At 44.3% G+C, this 19,756-nt stretch overlaps 9 non-coding genes across 9 annotated transcripts; all 9 read left to right on the top strand.

The window, feature by feature from the left end:
• Nucleotides 1-840: 840 nt before the first annotated feature.
• LOC141195023 (U2 spliceosomal RNA) lies at nucleotides 841-1,031 on the top strand. Its single transcript, XR_012267633.1, has one exon. It is a non-coding gene; the product is annotated as a U2 spliceosomal RNA (small nuclear RNA).
• Nucleotides 1,032-2,152: 1,121 nt separating this feature from the next.
• On the top strand, nucleotides 2,153-2,343 carry LOC141195844 (U2 spliceosomal RNA). The gene has a single exon (XR_012268419.1). It is a non-coding gene; the product is annotated as a U2 spliceosomal RNA (small nuclear RNA).
• Nucleotides 2,344-3,463: 1,120 nt separating this feature from the next.
• Nucleotides 3,464-3,654, top strand: LOC141195022 (U2 spliceosomal RNA). Its single transcript, XR_012267632.1, has one exon. It is a non-coding gene; the product is annotated as a U2 spliceosomal RNA (small nuclear RNA).
• A 1,120-nt stretch (nucleotides 3,655-4,774) lies between these two features.
• On the top strand, nucleotides 4,775-4,965 carry LOC141195021 (U2 spliceosomal RNA). Its single transcript, XR_012267631.1, has one exon. It is a non-coding gene; the product is annotated as a U2 spliceosomal RNA (small nuclear RNA).
• Nucleotides 4,966-6,087: 1,122 nt separating this feature from the next.
• LOC141195020 (U2 spliceosomal RNA) lies at nucleotides 6,088-6,278 on the top strand. Its single transcript, XR_012267630.1, has one exon. It is a non-coding gene; the product is annotated as a U2 spliceosomal RNA (small nuclear RNA).
• Nucleotides 6,279-7,398: 1,120 nt separating this feature from the next.
• LOC141195018 (U2 spliceosomal RNA) lies at nucleotides 7,399-7,589 on the top strand. The gene has a single exon (XR_012267628.1). It is a non-coding gene; the product is annotated as a U2 spliceosomal RNA (small nuclear RNA).
• Nucleotides 7,590-9,598: 2,009 nt separating this feature from the next.
• Nucleotides 9,599-9,782, top strand: LOC141196379 (U2 spliceosomal RNA). Its single transcript, XR_012268913.1, has one exon. It is a non-coding gene; the product is annotated as a U2 spliceosomal RNA (small nuclear RNA).
• Nucleotides 9,783-10,902: 1,120 nt separating this feature from the next.
• Nucleotides 10,903-11,093, top strand: LOC141195017 (U2 spliceosomal RNA). Its single transcript, XR_012267627.1, has one exon. It is a non-coding gene; the product is annotated as a U2 spliceosomal RNA (small nuclear RNA).
• Nucleotides 11,094-17,487: 6,394 nt separating this feature from the next.
• On the top strand, nucleotides 17,488-17,685 carry LOC141196284 (U2 spliceosomal RNA). Its single transcript, XR_012268843.1, has one exon. It is a non-coding gene; the product is annotated as a U2 spliceosomal RNA (small nuclear RNA).
• Nucleotides 17,686-19,756: the final 2,071 nt, after the last annotated feature.

Genomic DNA, 19,756 nt, shown 5'->3' with positions numbered 1-19,756 from the left:
GGAGCTTTCACCTAAATAACTACAGGTGGTGAGATAAGCTGCACAATATAATTGACCTTTCAGTATATTGTTGCACACACACCATCTATTTAGCAAATGCCCTTGTTATCAACAGCAGCCTTTTAAACTCACCTGAGCTAACAGGTATGTGAGCTGGTTACTCTGCTGCGCTTAAAATTTCTTTTTTGGTTTGCTACAATGCCTTTTCTGAAACGTTGTCTCCCTCTGCTGGAACACTGACTTCTTTCATTTAATGCCTGCAGACTATAAAAGAGAAACCAACCCAAAAAGTTTGGTTGATTAGTCTGTGGCATTCTTTTAAACTGTTGCTTATGGCGGTCTCTGTGAGCTTCTCAGTGACATTCAGCCATCCAGGTATCCCGCCTGCAGTAGACGGAATGTGGCAATGGAACGCTGGCTGCGCGTGTCATAATAGGCTCTGAGCCTTTATATACCTGCGCACAGCAGCAGCCACCTTCAGTCTGCTGCTGGACAGCCAGCAGCAGCAGCAGCAGGAGAGGTAATTAATCAGCAACCCTCCTGCTAAGGGTAGACAGCTGCTCGTTCCACCCCCCCCCCCGCCTTAATTGGTTCTCCTCCCTTCCAACGGTGTTGAGGCGGGTGGGAACAGCCGGGGGTTGAGGGTACTGTGCTAAAAGAGGTGGAGTTATGCAGATCTAAAACGCGTGGATTGCAGCAGCAGCAAGCCGAAAAGTGCAGGCATGTGAGGGATCTAGAGGTTGACAGCATGTCTTCTTAACGGGAGTCCAGGTGGCCATCTCCACAAATGGACTTTTCAGAATCCTTGGGTGGCACCGTAGTCGGAAACCAATTCTGGTTATCGCTTCTCGGCCTTTTGGCTAAGATCAAGTGTAGTATCTGTTCTTATCAGTTTAATATCTGATACGTCCCCTATCTGGGGACCATATATTAAATGGATTTTTAGAACAGGGAGATGGAAAAAGAGCTTGCTCTGTCCACTCCACGCATTGACCTGGTATTGCAGTATCTCCAGGACCGGTGCACCCCTTCTTTAATGCAGTTTCTAAAATCAGAAAGAATTGAATTCAATGCTTTTTGTTCATTTTGCTTGTTTGTCGGATTTTGGGATGGACTCTTTGGCTTTGCTTTTCTTCTCCTCATTGGATTTTTCATGTTAAAAGTTGCAGAAGCCAGATGACAAGCTCATTTTGGTTCAACTTCAGCAACTGTGCATTGCATTGCCATGTAATGTAATGTAATGCAATGCTATCTATCTAGCTCTCCCTCTATACTTCCTTTTGGATAAACAGACATATTAGGCAAGCATTTTGGAGCTTTCACCTAAATAACTACAGGTGGTGAGATAAGCTGCACAATATAATTGACCTTTCAGTATATTGTTGCACACACACCATCTATTTAGCAAATGCCCTTGTTATCAACAGCAGCCTTTTAAACTCACCTGAGCTAACAGGTATGTGAGCTGGTTACTCTGCTGCGCTTAAAATTTCTTTTTTGGTTTGCTACAATGCCTTTTCTGAAACGTTGTCTCCCTCTGCTGGAACACTGACTTCTTTCATTTAATGCCTGCAGACTATAAAAGAGAAACCAACCCAAAAAGTTTGGTTGATTAGTCTGTGGCATTCTTTTAAACTGTTGCTTATGGCGGTCTCTGTGAGCTTCTCAGTGACATTCAGCCATCCAGGTATCCCGCCTGCAGTAGACGGAATGTGGCAATGGAACGCTGGCTGCGCGTGTCATAATAGGCTCTGAGCCTTTATATACCTGCGCACAGCAGCAGCCACCTTCAGTCTGCTGCTGGACAGCCAGCAGCAGCAGCAGCAGGAGAGGTAATTAATCAGCAACCCTCCTGCTAAGGGTAGACAGCTGCTCGTTCCACCCCCCCCCCCGCCTTAATTGGTTCTCCTCCCTTCCAACGGTGTTGAGGCGGGTGGGAACAGCCGGGGGTTGAGGGTACTGTGCTAAAAGAGGTGGAGTTATGCAGATCTAAAACGCGTGGATTGCAGCAGCAGCAAGCCGAAAAGTGCAGGCATGTGAGGGATCTAGAGGTTGACAGCATGTCTTCTTAACGGGAGTCCAGGTGGCCATCTCCACAAATGGACTTTTCAGAATCCTTGGGTGGCACCGTAGTCGGAAACCAATTCTGGTTATCGCTTCTCGGCCTTTTGGCTAAGATCAAGTGTAGTATCTGTTCTTATCAGTTTAATATCTGATACGTCCCCTATCTGGGGACCATATATTAAATGGATTTTTAGAACAGGGAGATGGAAAAAGAGCTTGCTCTGTCCACTCCACGTATTGACCTGGTATTGCAGTATCTCCAGGACCGGTGCACCCCTTCTTTAATGCAGTTTCTAAAATCAGAAAGAATTGAATTCAATGCTTTTTGTTCATTTTGCTTGTTTGTCGGATTTTGGGATGGACTCTTTGGCTTTGCTTTTCTTCTCCTCATTGGATTTTTCATGTTAAAAGTTGCAGAAGCCAGATGACAAGCTCATTTTGGTTCAACTTCAGCAACTGTGCATTGCATTGCCATGTAATGTAATGTAATGCAATGCTATCTATCTAGCTCTCCCTCTATACTTCCTTTTGGATAAACAGACATATTAGGCAAGCATTTTGGAGCTTTCACCTAAATAACTACAGGTGGTGAGATAAGCTGCACAATATAATTGACCTTTCAGTATATTGTTGCACACACACCATCTATTTAGCAAATGCCCTTGTTATCAACAGCAGCCTTTTAAACTCACCTGAGCTAACAGGTATGTGAGCTGGTTACTCTGCTGCGCTTAAAATTTCTTTTTTGGTTTGCTACAATGCCTTTTCTGAAACGTTGTCTCCCTCTGCTGGAACACTGACTTCTTTCATTTAATGCCTGCAGACTATAAAAGAGAAACCAACCCAAAAAGTTTGGTTGATTAGTCTGTGGCATTCTTTTAAACTGTTGCTTATGGCGGTCTCTGTGAGCTTCTCAGTGACATTCAGCCATCCAGGTATCCCGCCTGCAGTAGACGGAATGTGGCAATGGAACGCTGGCTGCGCGTGTCATAATAGGCTCTGAGCCTTTATATACCTGCGCACAGCAGCAGCCACCTTCAGTCTGCTGCTGGACAGCCAGCAGCAGCAGCAGCAGGAGAGGTAATTAATCAGCAACCCTCCTGCTAAGGGTAGACAGCTGCTCGTTCCACCCCCCCCCCGCCTTAATTGGTTCTCCTCCCTTCCAACGGTGTTGAGGCGGGTGGGAACAGCCGGGGGTTGAGGGTACTGTGCTAAAAGAGGTGGAGTTATGCAGATCTAAAACGCGTGGATTGCAGCAGCAGCAAGCCGAAAAGTGCAGGCATGTGAGGGATCTAGAGGTTGACAGCATGTCTTCTTAACGGGAGTCCAGGTGGCCATCTCCACAAATGGACTTTTCAGAATCCTTGGGTGGCACCGTAGTCGGAAACCAATTCTGGTTATCGCTTCTCGGCCTTTTGGCTAAGATCAAGTGTAGTATCTGTTCTTATCAGTTTAATATCTGATACGTCCCCTATCTGGGGACCATATATTAAATGGATTTTTAGAACAGGGAGATGGAAAAAGAGCTTGCTCTGTCCACTCCACGCATTGACCTGGTATTGCAGTATCTCCAGGACCGGTGCACCCCTTCTTTAATGCAGTTTCTAAAATCAGAAAGAATTGAATTCAATGCTTTTTGTTCATTTTGCTTGCTTGTCGGATTTTGGGATGGACTCTTTGGCTTTGCTTTTCTTCTCCTCATTGGATTTTTCATGTTAAAAGTTGCAGAAGCCAGATGACAAGCTCATTTTGGTTCAACTTCAGCAACTGTGCATTGCATTGCCATGTAATGTAATGTAATGCAATGCTATCTATCTAGCTCTCCCTCTATACTTCCTTTTGGATAAACAGACATATTAGGCAAGCATTTTGGAGCTTTCACCTAAATAACTACAGGTGGTGAGATAAGCTGCACAATATAATTGACCTTTCAGTATATTGTTGCACACACACCATCTATTTAGCAAATGCCCTTGTTATCAACAGCAGCCTTTTAAACTCACCTGAGCTAACAGGTATGTGAGCTGGTTACTCTGCTGCGCTTAAAATTTCTTTTTTGGTTTGCTACAATGCCTTTTCTGAAACGTTGTCTCCCTCTGCTGGAACACTGACTTCTTTCATTTAATGCCTGCAGACTATAAAAGAGAAACCAACCCAAAAAGTTTGGTTGATTAGTCTGTGGCATTCTTTTAAACTGTTGCTTATGGCGGTCTCTGTGAGCTTCTCAGTGACATTCAGCCATCCAGGTATCCCGCCTGCAGTAGACGGAATGTGGCAATGGAACGCTGGCTGCGCGTGTCATAATAGGCTCTGAGCCTTTATATACCTGCGCACAGCAGCAGCCACCTTCAGTCTGCTGCTGGACAGCCAGCAGCAGCAGCAGCAGGAGAGGTAATTAATCAGCAACCCTCCTGCTAAGGGTAGACAGCTGCTCGTTCCACCCCCCCCCCGCCTTAATTGGTTCTCCTCCCTTCCAACGGTGTTGAGGCGGGTGGGAACAGCCGGGGGTTGAGGGTACTGTGCTAAAAGAGGTGGAGTTATGCAGATCTAAAACGCGTGGATTGCAGCAGCAGCAAGCCGAAAAGTGCAGGCATGTGAGGGATCTAGAGGTTGACAGCATGTCTTCTTAACGGGAGTCCAGGTGGCCATCTCCACAAATGGACTTTTCAGAATCCTTGGGTGGCACCGTAGTCGGAAACCAATTCTGGTTATCGCTTCTCGGCCTTTTGGCTAAGATCAAGTGTAGTATCTGTTCTTATCAGTTTAATATCTGATACGTCCCCTATCTGGGGACCATATATTAAATGGATTTTTAGAACAGGGAGATGGAAAAAGAGCTTGCTCTGTCCACTCCACGCATTGACCTGGTATTGCAGTATCTCCAGGACCGGTGCACCCCTTCTTTAATGCAGTTTCTAAAATCAGAAAGAATTGAATTCAATGCTTTTTGTTCATTTTGCTTGTTTGTCGGATTTTGGGATGGACTCTTTGGCTTTGCTTTTCTTCTCCTCATTGGATTTTTCATGTTAAAAGTTGCAGAAGCCAGATGACAAGCTCATTTTGGTTCAACTTCAGCAACTGTGCATTGCATTGCCATGTAATGTAATGTAATGCAATGCTATCTATCTAGCTCTCCCTCTATACTTCCTTTTGGATAAACAGACATATTAGGCAAGCATTTTGGAGCTTTCACCTAAATAACTACAGGTGGTGAGATAAGCTGCACAATATAATTGACCTTTCAGTATATTGTTGCACACACACCATCTATTTAGCAAATGCCCTTGTTATCAACAGCAGCCTTTTAAACTCACCTGAGCTAACAGGTATGTGAGCTGGTTACTCTGCTGCGCTTAAAATTTCTTTTTTGGTTTGCTACAATGCCTTTTCTGAAACGTTGTCTCCCTCTGCTGGAACACTGACTTCATTCATTTAATGCCTGCAGACTATAAAAGAGAAACCAACCCAAAAAGTTTGGTTGATTAGTCTGTGGCATTCTTTTAAACTTTTGCTTATGGCGGTCTCTGTGAGCTTCTCAGTGACATTCAGCCATCCAGGTATCCCGCCTGCAGTAGACGGAATGTGGCAATGGATCGCTGGCTGCGCGTGTCATAATAGGCTCTGAGCCTTTATATACCTGCGCACAGCAGCAGCCACCTTCAGTCTGCTGCTGGACAGCCAGCAGCAGCAGCAGCAGGAGAGGTAATTAATCAGCAACCCTCCTGCTAAGGGTAGACAGCTGCTCGTTCCACCCCCCCCCCCCGCCTTAATTGGTTCTCCTCCCTTCCAACGGTGTTGAGGCGGGTGGGAACAGCCGGGGGTTGAGGGTACTGTGCTAAAAGAGGTGGAGTTATGCAGATCTAAAACGCGTGGATTGCAGCAGCAGCAAGCCGAAAAGTGCAGGCATGTGAGGGATCTAGAGGTTGACAGCATGTCTTCTTAACGGGAGTCCAGGTGGCCATCTCCACAAATGGACTTTTCAGAATCCTTGGGTGGCACCGTAGTCGGAAACCAATTCTGGTTATCGCTTCTCGGCCTTTTGGCTAAGATCAAGTGTAGTATCTGTTCTTATCAGTTTAATATCTGATACGTCCCCTATCTGGGGACCATATATTAAATGGATTTTTAGAACAGGGAGATGGAAAAAGAGCTTGCTCTGTCCACTCCACGCATTGACCTGGTATTGCAGTATCTCCAGGACCGGTGCACCCCTTCTTTAATGCAGTTTCTAAAATCAGAAAGAATTGAATTCAATGCTTTTTGTTCATTTTGCTTGTTTGTCGGATTTTGGGATGGACTCTTTGGCTTTGCTTTTCTTCTCCTCATTGGATTTTTCATGTTAAAAGTTGCAGAAGCCAGATGACAAGCTCATTTTGGTTCAACTTCAGCAACTGTGCATTGCATTGCCATGTAATGTAATGTAATGCAATGCTATCTATCTAGCTCTCCCTCTATACTTCCTTTTGGATAAACAGACATATTAGGCAAGCATTTTGGAGCTTTCACCTAAATAACTACAGGTGGTGAGATAAGCTGCACAATATAATTGACCTTTCAGTATATTGTTGCACACACACCATCTATTTAGCAAATGCCCTTGTTATCAACAGCAGCCTTTTAAACTCACCTGAGCTAACAGGTATGTGAGCTGGTTACTCTGCTGCGCTTAAAATTTCTTTTTTGGTTTGCTACAATGCCTTTTCTGAAACGTTGTCTCCCTCTGCTGGAACACTGACTTCTTTCATTTAATGCCTGCAGACTATAAAAGAGAAACCAACCCAAAAAGTTTGGTTGATTAGTCTGTGGCATTCTTTTAAACTGTTGCTTATGGCGGTCTCTGTGAGCTTCTCAGTGACATTCAGCCATCCAGGTATCCCGCCTGCAGTAGACGGAATGTGGCAATGGAACGCTGGCTGCGCGTGTCATAATAGGCTCTGAGCCTTTATATACCTGCGCACAGCAGCAGCCACCTTCAGTCTGCTGCTGGACAGCCAGCAACAGCAGCAGCAGGAGAGGTAATTAATCAGCAACCCTCCTGCTAAGGGTAGACAGCTGCTCGTTCCACCCCCCCCCCGCCTTAATTGGTTCTCCTCCCTTCCAACGGTGTTGAGGCGGGTGGGAACAGCCGGGGGTTGAGGGTACTGTGCTAAAAGAGGTGGAGTTATGCAGATCTAAAACGCGTGGATTGCAGCAGCAGCAAGCCGAAAAGTGCAGGCATGTGAGGGATCTAGAGGTTGACAGCATGTCTTCTTAACGGGAGTCCAGGTGGCCATCTCCACAAATGGACTTTTCAGAATCCTTGGGTGGCACCGTAGTCGGAAACCAATTCTGGTTATCGCTTCTCGGCCTTTTGGCTAAGATCAAGTGTAGTATCTGTTCTTATCAGTTTAATATCTGATACGTCCCCTATCTGGGGACCATATATTAAATGGATTTTTAGAACAGGGAGATGGAAAAAGAGCTTGCTCTGTCCACTCCACGCATTGACCTGGTATTGCAGTATCTCCAGGACCGGTGCACCCCTTCTTTAATGCAGTTTCTAAAATCAGAAAGAATTGAATTCAATGCTTTTTGTTCATTTTGCTTGTTTGTCGGATTTTGGGATGGACTCTTTGGCTTTGCTTTTCTTCTCCTCATTGGATTTTTCATGTTAAAAGTTGCAGAAGCCAGATGACAAGCTCATTTTGGTTCAACTTCAGCAACTGTGCATTGCATTGCCATGTAATGTAATGTAATGCAATGCTATCTATCTAGCTCTCCCTCTATACTTCCTTTTGGATAAACAGACATATTAGGCAAGCATTTTGGAGCTTTCACCTAAATAACTACAGGTGGTGAGATAAGCTGCACAATATAATTGACCTTTCAGTATATTGTTGCACACACACCATCTATTTAGCAAATGCCCTTGTTATCAACAGCAGCCTTTTAAACTCACCTGAGCTAACAGGTATGTGAGCTGGTTACTCTGCTGCGCTTAAAATTTCTTTTTTGGTTTGCTACAATGCCTTTTCTGAAACGTTGTCTCCCTCTGCTGGAACACTGACTTCTTTCATTTAATGCCTGCAGACTATAAAAGAGAAACCAACCCAAAAAGTTTGGTTGATTAGTCTGTGGCATTCTTTTAAACTGTTGCTTATGGCGGTCTCTGTGAGCTTCTCAGTGACATTCAGCCATCCAGGTATCCCGCCTGCAGTAGACGGAATGTGGCAATGGAACGCTGGCTGCGCGTGTCATAATAGGCTCTGAGCCTTTATATACCTGCGCACAGCAGCAGCCACCTTCAGTCTGCTGCTGGACAGCCAGCAGCAGCAGCAGCAGGAGAGGTAATTAATCAGCAACCCTCCTGCTAAGGGTAGACAGCTGCTCGTTCCACCCCCCCCCCCCCGCCTTAATTGGTTCTCCTCCCTTCCAACGGTGTTGAGGCGGGTGGAAACAGCCGGGGGTTGAGGGTACTGTGCTAAAAGAGGTGGAGTTATGCAGATCTAAAACGCGTGGATTGCAGCAGCAGCAAGCCGAAAAGTGCAGGCATGTGAGGGATCTAGAGGTTGACAGCATGTCTTCTTAACGGGAGTCCAGGTGGCCATCTCCACAAATGGACTTTTCAGAATCCTTGGGTGGCACCGTAGTCGGAAACCAATTCTGGTTATCGCTTATCGGCCTTTTGGCTAAGATCAAGTGTAGTATCTTTCGAAAAGGCGGTTTTGGATGTTGGCCGCCCTAGTAGATTGATACATTATGCACACTGGGGTTTAGGCGCTTGTTAGTACGCCAGGTGGCTAATATAGTCATCTGGTGGAAAGCATGGCCCCCCAGGATCGACGCCATTGGGCCGGGGAAGATCGAAAGCCCGAAGTGTGAAGTGCCCCAGGAGTGGTGACCCTGGGGTGCCTTAACTCACTGGGATTGGGAACCCCACTTGAGTTTATGGCACATTTGCACAAGCACTTCAAATTTTCTTTCTTCGCACACACCCTTATTCCGGGCCTTCTGGCCTTAGGATGGGGAATTTTTCAATTCCCGGTCGAAGGTCCGGGCAGTATTATACTGTGAAACCTTCACTATTTATTTAATTTCTTTGTCACTGTGTGTCCACTTATTCACGTGTGTCATGTCCTACTAGGATTTTGTCGGGATGCAGTTCCCTTACGGGTTCCTCTCTTGGCAGGTCTAGGGGGGGAGTGTGTGGCCATCAGGTTCCGCTCCCCCCTGAACCCCCCTGGCTCTCCTCTTTCGGGAGGAGAGCGTTGTTGGCTCCCCTCTTCCGGGATGGGAGCACAGTCTTTGGCTCCCAGTGCCTTGCTCTGGTGAGAACTCGGGCAGGTGCTGGGGGTAAGATTGGGTCGCCTCTGGCTTCGGCTGGAGGTGGCTTTTTGTCCCTGTTCCTCGCTGTGGCCTTTTGGCTCGGAGGGACGGGGAATGGTTTGGGGGACCCTTCTCCTTTTGGAGAGGGTTTCAAGAAGACCAGCATCCTAGTGCACTTTTTTTGTGGCACTTGTCACTTTTTTAAGCGCACTCGGGTTTTGTACACGAATTCGGGCTTTCGATATAAAAAAAAAAAAAAATCTGTTCTTATCAGTTTAATATCTGATACGTCCCCTATCTGGGGACCATATATTAAATGGATTTTTAGAACAGGGAGATGGAAAAAGAGCTTGCTCTGTCCACTCCACGTATTGACCTGGTATTGCAGTATCTCCAGGACCGGTGCACCCCTTCTTTAATGCAGTTTCTAAAATCAGAAAGAATTGAATTCAATGCTTTTTGTTCATTTTGCTTGTTTGTCGGATTTTGGGATGGACTCTTTGGCTTTGCTTTTCTTCTCCTCATTGGATTTTTCATGTTAAAAGTTGCAGAAGCCAGATGACAAGCTCATTTTGGTTCAACTTCAGCAAATGTGCATTGCATTGCCATGTAATGTAATGTAATGCAATGCTATCTATCTAGCTCTCCCTCTATACTTCCTTTTGGATAAACAGACATATTAGGCAAGCATTTTGGAGCTTTCACCTAAATAACTACAGGTGGTGAGATAAGCTGCACAATATAATTGACCTTTCAGTATATTGTTGCACACACACCATCTATTTAGCAAATGCCCTTGTTATCAACAGCAGCCTTTTAAACTCACCTGAGCTAACAGGTATGTGAGCTGGTTACTCTGCTGCGCTTAAAATTTCTTTTTTGGTTTGCTACAATGCCTTTTCTGAAACGTTGTCTCCCTCTGCTGGAACACTGACTTCTTTCATTTAATGCCTGCAGACTATAAAAGAGAAACCAACCCAAAAAGTTTGGTTGATTAGTCTGTGGCATTCTTTTAAACTGTTGCTTATGGCGGTCTCTGTGAGCTTCTCAGTGACATTCAGCCATCCAGGTATCCCGCCTGCAGTAGACGGAATGTGGCAATGGAACGCTGGCTGCGCGTGTCATAATAGGCTCTGAGCCTTTATATACCTGCGCACAGCAGCAGCCACCTTCAGTCTGCTGCTGGACAGCCAGCAGCAGCAGCAGCAGGAGAGGTAATTAATCAGCAACCCTCCTGCTAAGGGTAGACAGCTGCTCGTTCCACCCCCCCCCCGCCTTAATTGGTTCTCCTCCCTTCCAACGGTGTTGAGGCGGGTGGGAACAGCCGGGGGTTGAGGGTACTGTGCTAAAAGAGGTGGAGTTATGCAGATCTAAAACGCGTGGATTGCAGCAGCAGCAAGCCGAAAAGTGCAGGCATGTGAGGGATCTAGAGGTTGACAGCATGTCTTCTTAACGGGAGTCCAGGTGGCCATCTCCACAAATGGACTTTTCAGAATCCTTTGGTGGCACCGTAGTCGGAAACCAATTCTGGTTATCGCTTCTCGGCCTTTTGGCTAAGATCAAGTGTAGTATCTGTTCTTATCAGTTTAATATCTGATACGTCCCCTATCTGGGGACCATATATTAAATGGATTTTTAGAACAGGGAGATGGAAAAAGAGCTTGCTCTGTCCACTCCACGCATTGACCTGGTATTGCAGTATCTCCAGGACCGGTGCACCCCTTCTTTAATGCAGTTTCTAAAATCAGAAAGAATTGAATTCAATGCTTTTTGTTCATTTTTCTTGTTTGTCGGATTTTGGGATGGACTCTTTGGCTTTGCTTTTCTTCTCCTCATTGGATTTTTCATGTTAAAAGTTGCAGAAGCCAGATGACAAGCTCATTTTGGTTCAACTTCAGCAACTGTGCATTGCATTGCCATGTAATGTAATGTAATGCAATGCTATCTATCTAGCTCTCCCTCTATACTTCCTTTTGGATAAACAGACATATTAGGCAAGCATTTTGGAGCTTTCACCTAAATAACTACAGGTGGTGAGATAAGCTGCACAATATAATTGACCTTTCAGTATATTGTTGCACACACACCATCTATTTAGCAAATGCCCTTGTTATCAACAGCAGCCTTTTAAACTCACCTGAGCTAACAGGTATGTGAGCTGGTTACTCTGCTGCGCTTAAAATTTCTTTTTTGGTTTGCTACAATGCCTTTTCTGAAACGTTGTCTCCCTCTGCTGGAACACTGACTTCTTTCATTTAATGCCTGCAGACTATAAAAGAGAAACCAACCCAAAAAGTTTGGTTGATTAGTCTGTGGCATTCTTTTAAACTGTTGCTTATGGCGGTCTCTGTGAGCTTCTCAGTGACATTCAGCCATCCAGGTATGCCGCCTGCAGTAGACGGAATGTGGCAATGGAACTCTGGCTGCGCGTGTCATAATAGGCTCTGAGCCTTTAGATACCTGCGCACAGCAGCAGCCACCTTCAGTCTGCTGCTGGACAGCCAGCAGCAGCAGCAGCAGGAGAGGTAATTAATCAGCAACCCTCCTGCTAAGGGTAGACAGCTGCTCGTTCCACCCCCCCCCCCTGCCTTAATTGGTTCTCCTCCCTTCCAACGGTGTTGAGGCGGGTGGGAACAGCCGGGGGTTGAGGGTACTGTGCTAAAAGAGGTGGAGTTATGCAGATCTAAAACGCGTGGATTTCAGCAGCAGCAAGCCGAAAAGTGCAGGCATGTGAGGGATCTAGAGGTTGACAGCATGTCTTCTTAACGGGAGTCCAGGTGGCCATCTCCACAAATGGACTTTTCAGAATCCTTGGGTGGCACCGTAGTCGGAAACCAATTCTGGTTATCGCTTCTCGGCCTTTTGGCTGAGACCAAGTGCTTCACAGCAGGAGGTTTCAGTTGAAGGGCACTCAGGTACCCCTCTCCTTGGCCTGGCAGGATCGTCCACTTCGGTGGGCTTCACCTGCCTGCTGCTATTAGGGAGAGGGATTAGTCCTAGGGTAACGGGCAGCGATCCCCCAGCCTTCAGGTGCTTTATCTCAAAGCTCTGAAGGCGCAGATTGCAGGCGGTTGCAATTTGCATTTTGTTGCGCCATACCATGGAGGTTGACCCCAACCTCGTGCCTCTATATGCGAGGCTTAAGAACACTATAAGGGTCCGCTTTACGGCTGGTGGTTCCGATATGCGGAATCTGGGATATGTAGTCCAGGACGTGCTTGAGAAACTGCTCCACGTCAGAACCAACGAAATCCTTTCTATCCAGGATTATCCTCGACGTGGAGATTATGATGTAACCTTTACTGGCGAAGGTATTTTCAAAGATGTTTTGTCCAGAGTTAAGTCGGTAGAAAATAGCCCTGGTCTAAAAGGGATTCAGATCATCGAGCACGTCCTGGATGAGGTAAAGATGGTGGTTGTGAAAATCTTCTCACCCTTCATAACAGCACCAGAGGTTATTTCCTTTTTGTCAGTTTATTTTAAAAGTGTGAAATTGATTGGGAAAGTGTTGAATGAGTTTAACATCTGGACCTCAAAATGGAAGTTTTTAGTAAAATGTGAAAGAGACCCTAAATTCCCTGGAGGTGTGAGACTTCCTCCAGCTCGATTTAAAATAGGGCAAACTAATGGGGATTTTTTTTTCTCAGGAATGCCACTTTTCTGTAGGTATTGTGGTCTCTATGGGCACTCTAAGGATAGTTGTGGTGCCACTTGTAGAAATTGTGCCAGTACTGAACATGACACAAAGGAGTGCCCAAATGAAAAAAAATGCTCTTTTTGTCGGACACCTGGTCATTTCTATTTTTCTTGCCCTCACAGGTTCAGAGAGGATGAACAAAAACAAAAGGAGAAGTCCAAGACATCCGGGAATGGACGGGCCAATCAGACCACCCCTCAGGAGGAGGAACAACAACCTGGCGCCTCGGGAGGTGATAAGGGCGCTTCGACTAGTAACAATCCCTCCGAGTCAATGACAGGTAACTCACAGGAGCCCAGGAGCTGGCTGAAAGACCATAAGGAGGCTAAAAGGAAGGCTGAGAAAGATCATAAAGGGGCGGTCGGTAAGGCCAAAAAAGAGCGCCAAAAGGCTGACACCGAGCCCAAAATTCCCACTGGGTCTCACGAGAGCGAGGGCGGTACGTGGCATTTGGTGAGGTCTCATAATAAGAAAAAGAATGGTTCTGTGGAGGTGGCTAATAGGGAGGAGATGGATACATCCCCTCACGGGGGTGTAGACTCTGGAATCCCGAGGTCCCGGGGCTCTGCTGCCCCAGGTGGGGCCCCGAACCTGGCTGCCTCCGGGGACTCTGAGGCTCCGCCATGTGCGCAGCCTGCCCCTGTGTTACGACCCTCTGCGGGTCAGCAGTGGAGTGCGGAGCCTCTCGGAGACCCACCTGACGAGGACCTAAATGGTCAGCCTATGGAGACCCAGTGTAACCTTTCTCACAATATCCTTCCGAGCTACACCCCAGTAGCGTCGGGTCTTAATTTAAGTGAATGTTCCTTCTCCGATGATGAAGACTCTTTGATAACGGTGGATTCAGAAGAGGGCGTTGGTGAAAGTCCAAGTGGTCTGATCCGTCCATCGGATAGGTAAAGTCCAGTTTTTGTTTCTTCCTAACCATTTGTTATGATGGCTGACATTAGTGGTGTTTCCCTCAATGTGAGAGGCATAGGATCCAAGACCAGAAGAGCTACTGTTTTACATTTTTTAACCTGTTTTACAGCTTCTGTTTTCTTTTTACAAGAATGTCATATCCCTCATAAGATTTCTTACAAAAAATATAAGGAAGAGTGGAAACATGGTCCATCGGTCTGGTCTGGATCAAATGCAACCGGATCAGCCGGGGTAGCTATACTTTTTAAGGGAAATGTGTCTATTGATTTTATCCAAGATATTTTACCGGGTCGTATTCTTTTAGTTAAGGCTTTTATTGATGGGACAAGATGGCAGTTTTTAAATTTTTATGGGTCACCTGATAAAAATGAAAGGGCTGATATGCTGGAAATTTTACCTTTATTTATTAACATTTCTGAACCTTTTATCCTGGCAGGTGATTTTAATTGTATTTTAAAAGGCGAAAGCCGACGCTCCGGTTCCGTGAGTAGAAATTATGACAAAACGTCTGGAATGTTAAGCAATATTATAAATGATTGTAAATTAACTGATGTGTATAAAGAATGTAACAAGGATAGCCCTATAGACGCTGGTTTCACCTGGAGCAATTCTACATGTAGCTCCAGGATAGATTTTGTTTTAGGTTCAGAAAAAATACTGCCAGTGAAATGTGAAGTTTTAACTAATATTCTCTCAGATCACAAGGTTTTATCTTTTAGAGTGAGGATTAATGGAAAGAAGAAATGTGGTAAGAAATCTTGGAAATTGAATGTGTCCCTTTTAAAAGATCCACAAATTTTATCGGATTTTATTGAGTTTTATGTAAACTGTAGAAAAAGGAAAAACCCCAATATTTCTTTTCGCTCCTGGTGGGATAGAATGAAAATAAGCATTAAAGATTTCTTTATAAAGAAAAGCATACAAAAAGCTAAAGAAAAGTTTGAGATCTATAATTTTCTTAATATCAGGTTACAGACATTGTACAAATTCAAAGACAATGGTCTGGATGTAGGTAATGATATATTGAGTCTTAAAGGAGAAATTTCAAAGTGGTTGGAACAAAAAGGAAAAGAACTGATTTTTCGTTCAAAGGTAAAACACGTAGAAGAGGATGAGACTTGTTCCAGGTATTTTTTTAAGAAAAACAAACAGGCGAAAACAATAATTGATAACATAGATGGAGATAATAATATCAACGTTATATTGGATAAGGTAAATGTCTATTTTAATGATCTTTTTAATGTAAAAACTATAGACCATGATTTAATACACACTTTCCTGGGGGAGATCAAGTCCACCCTAGATGCTGATGCCCAAAGTTTTTTATCCCAAACTCTATGTGAGGAAGAGATTTTAGAAACCATGAAGAGTTTTAAAAATGGTAAAGTGCCGGGCCCTGATGGTATCCCCATAGAGTTTTATATAAGTTTTTATGATATTTTAAAAGATGATTTGTTTAATTTGTTTTCCGAAGTTTTTAATAATAAGGTTTTACTCAACTCATGGAAGAAAGGTGAGGTATCACTACTATACAAAAAAGGTGACAAAACGGATCTTAAAAACTGGAGGCCGATAACTCTTTTAAATAGTGATTACAAAATTATGGCTAAGATCTGTGCAAATCGGTTGAAAAAGGTGATACATAAAGTAATTCATGCAAATCAGGTATGCGGGGTACCTGGGCGTAGTATCTGGGACAATTTAAACCTGGTGAAAGATTGTATTGAAGATGTAAAAACCAGAAAGACAAAGATGTCAATCCTAGCGGTGGATTTTGAGAAAGCTTTTGACCGCGTGTCTCATTTTTATCTTTTTAAAGTTTTAGAAAAAATGGGCATTCCGGGTGGGTTTTTATTGTCTATTAAAGCTTTTTATAATGATTGTACGAGTAAGATTTTAGTTAATGGTTTTAAAACAAAAGAGGTAGTTTTAAAATCAGGGGTGAAGCAGGGTTGCCCTTTGCCCCCCCTGCTTTTTATATGTGCTATAGAACCCCTTTTATGTACAATACGCCGGGATAAGCAAATATGTGGAGTACCCTTACCCGGAGGGAACGGTCTACAAGTTAAAGTTGTAAGCTATATGGATGATGTAGCAGTGTTTGGATGTGATGTACCTTCAATACAAAAAACGATAAGCCAAATTCAGTCTTTTTGTACAGTTTCCGGTTTTAAAATTAATCTTACTAAATGTAATATTTTAAATGTCGGGGGGATGAGTTTACATGATGTACCAATTGCAGTTACAGATTCCATTACTATTTTAGGTGTTTCTTTTAATGAATCTAATAATGGTTTTAATAGCTGGGATGCGGCAGCACAGAAAATTAATCAGAAAATCTGCATGTGGAATATGAGAAAGCTGTCAATGGAAGGTAAAGTTCTGATTGTAAAAATGGTGATATTACCTATCCTGTTATATCTTAGTTTGGTGTTCCCCCCTCCTACAAATTTGTTGAAACGAATTACAAAAGTATGTTTTACCTTTTTTTGGGGCTCAAAAATGGAGAAACTCAAAAGAGAAATTGTGACAAAGCCAAAGGTTAAAGGTGGGAAAGATTTCCCTGTTTTAGATAAGTTTCTTTTAATACATTTTTTCTGTTTCTGTTTTAAAACCCTTTTTAAAGATAATTACCTTTCCTATTTTATGCGTTTTAACACTGGTTTTCTCATGAGAAGGTTTGGTTGGTTTGAAACGGTTTTATCCTTTCCTTATGCTTTTAACCTACCTGCACATTATGAGATTTTAAAGAAAATTATTCTTGATTTTAATTTGAATAAGAAACAGACAGGGGATCTATGTAACAGCAAGACACTACTCAAACAAATTAGTACTGATGTGACGTTGTGTGATATTGAACGTTATGATGATGACAAAACTGTACACATATGGAAAATGATTAACGCCCCTTATCTTTTTAATGTACAGAAAGACATGTCTTGGAGCTGCGCACACCACTGTCTTCCTTGCCGGGCATTCCAGTACAGAAGAGGTTTTGTGAGGTCTGCCATCTGCCCAAGAGAAGGTTGTCAAGAAGAAGAGACAGTGAAGCATCTTTTATGGACTTGTGCTTTTGCTAAAGAGTTCTGGAGAAGATTAATCCCCCTGCTGGAGAAAATGGTGGACCTCAAGGATTTTAATTTTGCATCAGTGTTATATGGTCTTCTGGAATGCCCAACAATGGACCAAAAAATAATGGCGTGGAAGACAATGAATTGTGCCAAGATAGCGCTCTGGAATGCTAGAAATATTGCTGTTTTTAAACATGAAATGTTACCAGTAGATGATGTTTTAGCCTTTTGTAAAAGTGAAATGTACATATACTATTTATTGGACAGGAAAAAGAATGTAACGTTGGCAGGCAAATGGCTTTTTAACCTATGGAATATTTGAAGTCTTGTAAAATTTGCTGTGATGGAATTTTTATTTTTCTTTGAAGTCCCGAAAGTGTAATGTGGATGTTATGGTTTTATTTCTGTAATTTGTTAAATTTTAAATAAACGGTTTTTATCCCCATGTGGGGGATAGCCAAATTAAAAAAAAAATCTGTTCTTATCAGTTTAATATCTGATACGTCCCCTATCTGGGGACCATATATTAAATGGATTTTTAGAACAGGGAGATGGAAAAAGAGCTTGCTCTGTCCACTCCACGCATTGACCTGGTATTGCAGTATCTCCAGGACCGGTGCACCCCTTCTTTAATGCAGTTTCTAAAATCAGAAAGAATTGAATTCAATGCTTTTTGTTCATTTTGCTTGTTTGTCGGATTTTGGGATGGACTCTTTGGCTTTGCTTTTCTTCTCCTCATTGGATTTTTCATGTTAAAAGTTGCAGAAGCCAGATGACAAGCTCATTTTGGTTCAACTTCAGCAACTGTGCATTGCATTGCCATGTAATGTAATGTAATGCAATGCTATCTATCTAGCTCTCCCTCTATACTTCCTTTTGGATAAACAGACATATTAGGCAAGCATTTTGGAGCTTTCACCTAAATAACTACAGGTGGTGAGATAAGCTGCACAATATAATTGACCTTTCAGTATATTGTTGCACACACACCATCTATTTAGCAAATGCCCTTGTTATCAACAGCAGCCTTTTAAACTCACCTGAGCTAACAGGTATGTGCGCTGGTTACTCTGCTGCGCTTAAAATTTCTTTTTTGGTTTGCTACAATGCCTTTTCTGAAACGTTGTCTCCCTCTGCTGGAACACTGACTTCTTTCATTTAATGCCTGCAGACTATAAAAGAGAAACCAACCCAAAAAGTTTGGTTGATTAGTCTGTGGCATTCTTTTAAACTGTTGCTTATGGCGGTCTCTGTGAGCTTCTCAGTGACATTCAGCCATCCAGGTATCCCGCCTGCAGTAGACGGAATGTGGCAATGGAATGCTGGCTGCGCGTGTCATAATAGGCTCTGAGCCTTTATATACCTGCGCACAGCAGCAGCCACCTTCAGTCTGCTGCTGGACAGCCAGCAGCAGCAGCAGCAGGAGAGGTAATTAATCAGCAACCCTCCTGCTAAGGGTAGACAGCTGCTCGTTCCACCCCCCCCCGCCTTAATTGGTTCTCCTCCCTTCCAACGGTGTTGAGGCGGGTGGGAACAGCCGGGGGTTGAGGGTACTGTGCTAAAAGAGGTGGAGTTATGCAGATCTAAAACGCGTGGATTGCAGCAGCAGCAAGCCGAAAAGTGCAGGCATGTGAGGGATCTAGAGGTTGACAGCATGTCTTCTTAACGGGAGTCCAGGTGGCCATCTCCACAAATGGACTTTTCAGAATCCTTGGGTGGCACCGTAGTCGGAAACCAATTCTGGTTATCGCTTCTCGGCCTTTTGGCATGATCTATCAGGTTTACCTGTGTGGTCTTGCCTGTGAGGTGCTCTTGGTACCCTTTCTCTCGGCCTGGGGGGATCGTTCCTCTTCGGAGGGACTTAACCCCCCTGCTGCTATTGGGAGGAAGGATTAGTCCGGGAGCAACGGGAAGGGATCCCATGAAGGCTTGCGCCTTTCAGAGAGAAGAGTCGGTACGTTCCTGAGAGAAGGATGCCGGCAACGCTCACATATTCATCGGGTGATGCCCGGATGCGGAACACCGTGAGGATTGAAGTTGGAGCAGGATCGAGGACGGAGAAGAACTTGGACTACATCTGCCATAGGATTCTGCTTGGAGTTCTGGAGTTTCGGCGGGAAGACATATTCTGCTTCCAGGACAATGAGTACAAGGGGACTTACACCATCACCTTCAAGAGCCAGGGATGCTGTCACCAACTCGTACAAAAGGTAAATGAGAAAAACTACTTAGATGAATTGGATGGACTAACCTTTTGTCTCTTGTATGCCTATGACGAGATCCCTATCGTGGTGCATTTCCCGAACCCCTTTGTGGAAGCTGCAGACATCTCGACCTACCTTATCCGTTATTGTGATGATCTGAGATACCTGGGCACTGTGAAGAACGCGGTAGGCTTCTGGTGCGGCAAGAGGAGGTACATGGCCCGTCTAAAGAGGGACCCAAGCGGAGTGGGAGGAATGCTACACCCTCCCTCAACATTTGTGATCGGTAAGAGCAGAGGCTACTTATTTTACCCTGGAATGCCGGTATGTTGCAGGAACTGTGGACAAATGGGTCATACCCAAACGTCCTGCACGGGCAGGAAAGTAGACCGCTGCAATAATTGCAGCTGTTACGGACATTTAATGAAGGACTGTCCCGCTGGGAGGAAATGCAATCTTTGTGGTGAGGCGGGGCACATGTTCCGAGGATGCCC

Source organism: Phyllobates terribilis, unplaced genomic scaffold (assembly GCF_046119375.1).
Source record: "Phyllobates terribilis strain yellow unplaced genomic scaffold, ASM4611937v1 Scaffold_74__1_contigs__length_7073193, whole genome shotgun sequence".
In the NCBI taxonomy this organism is placed as follows: Eukaryota; Metazoa; Chordata; class Amphibia; order Anura; family Dendrobatidae; genus Phyllobates; species Phyllobates terribilis.
The sequence above is the reverse complement of the archived record's forward strand: the minus strand, read 5'-3'. Positions and strand labels throughout refer to the sequence as shown.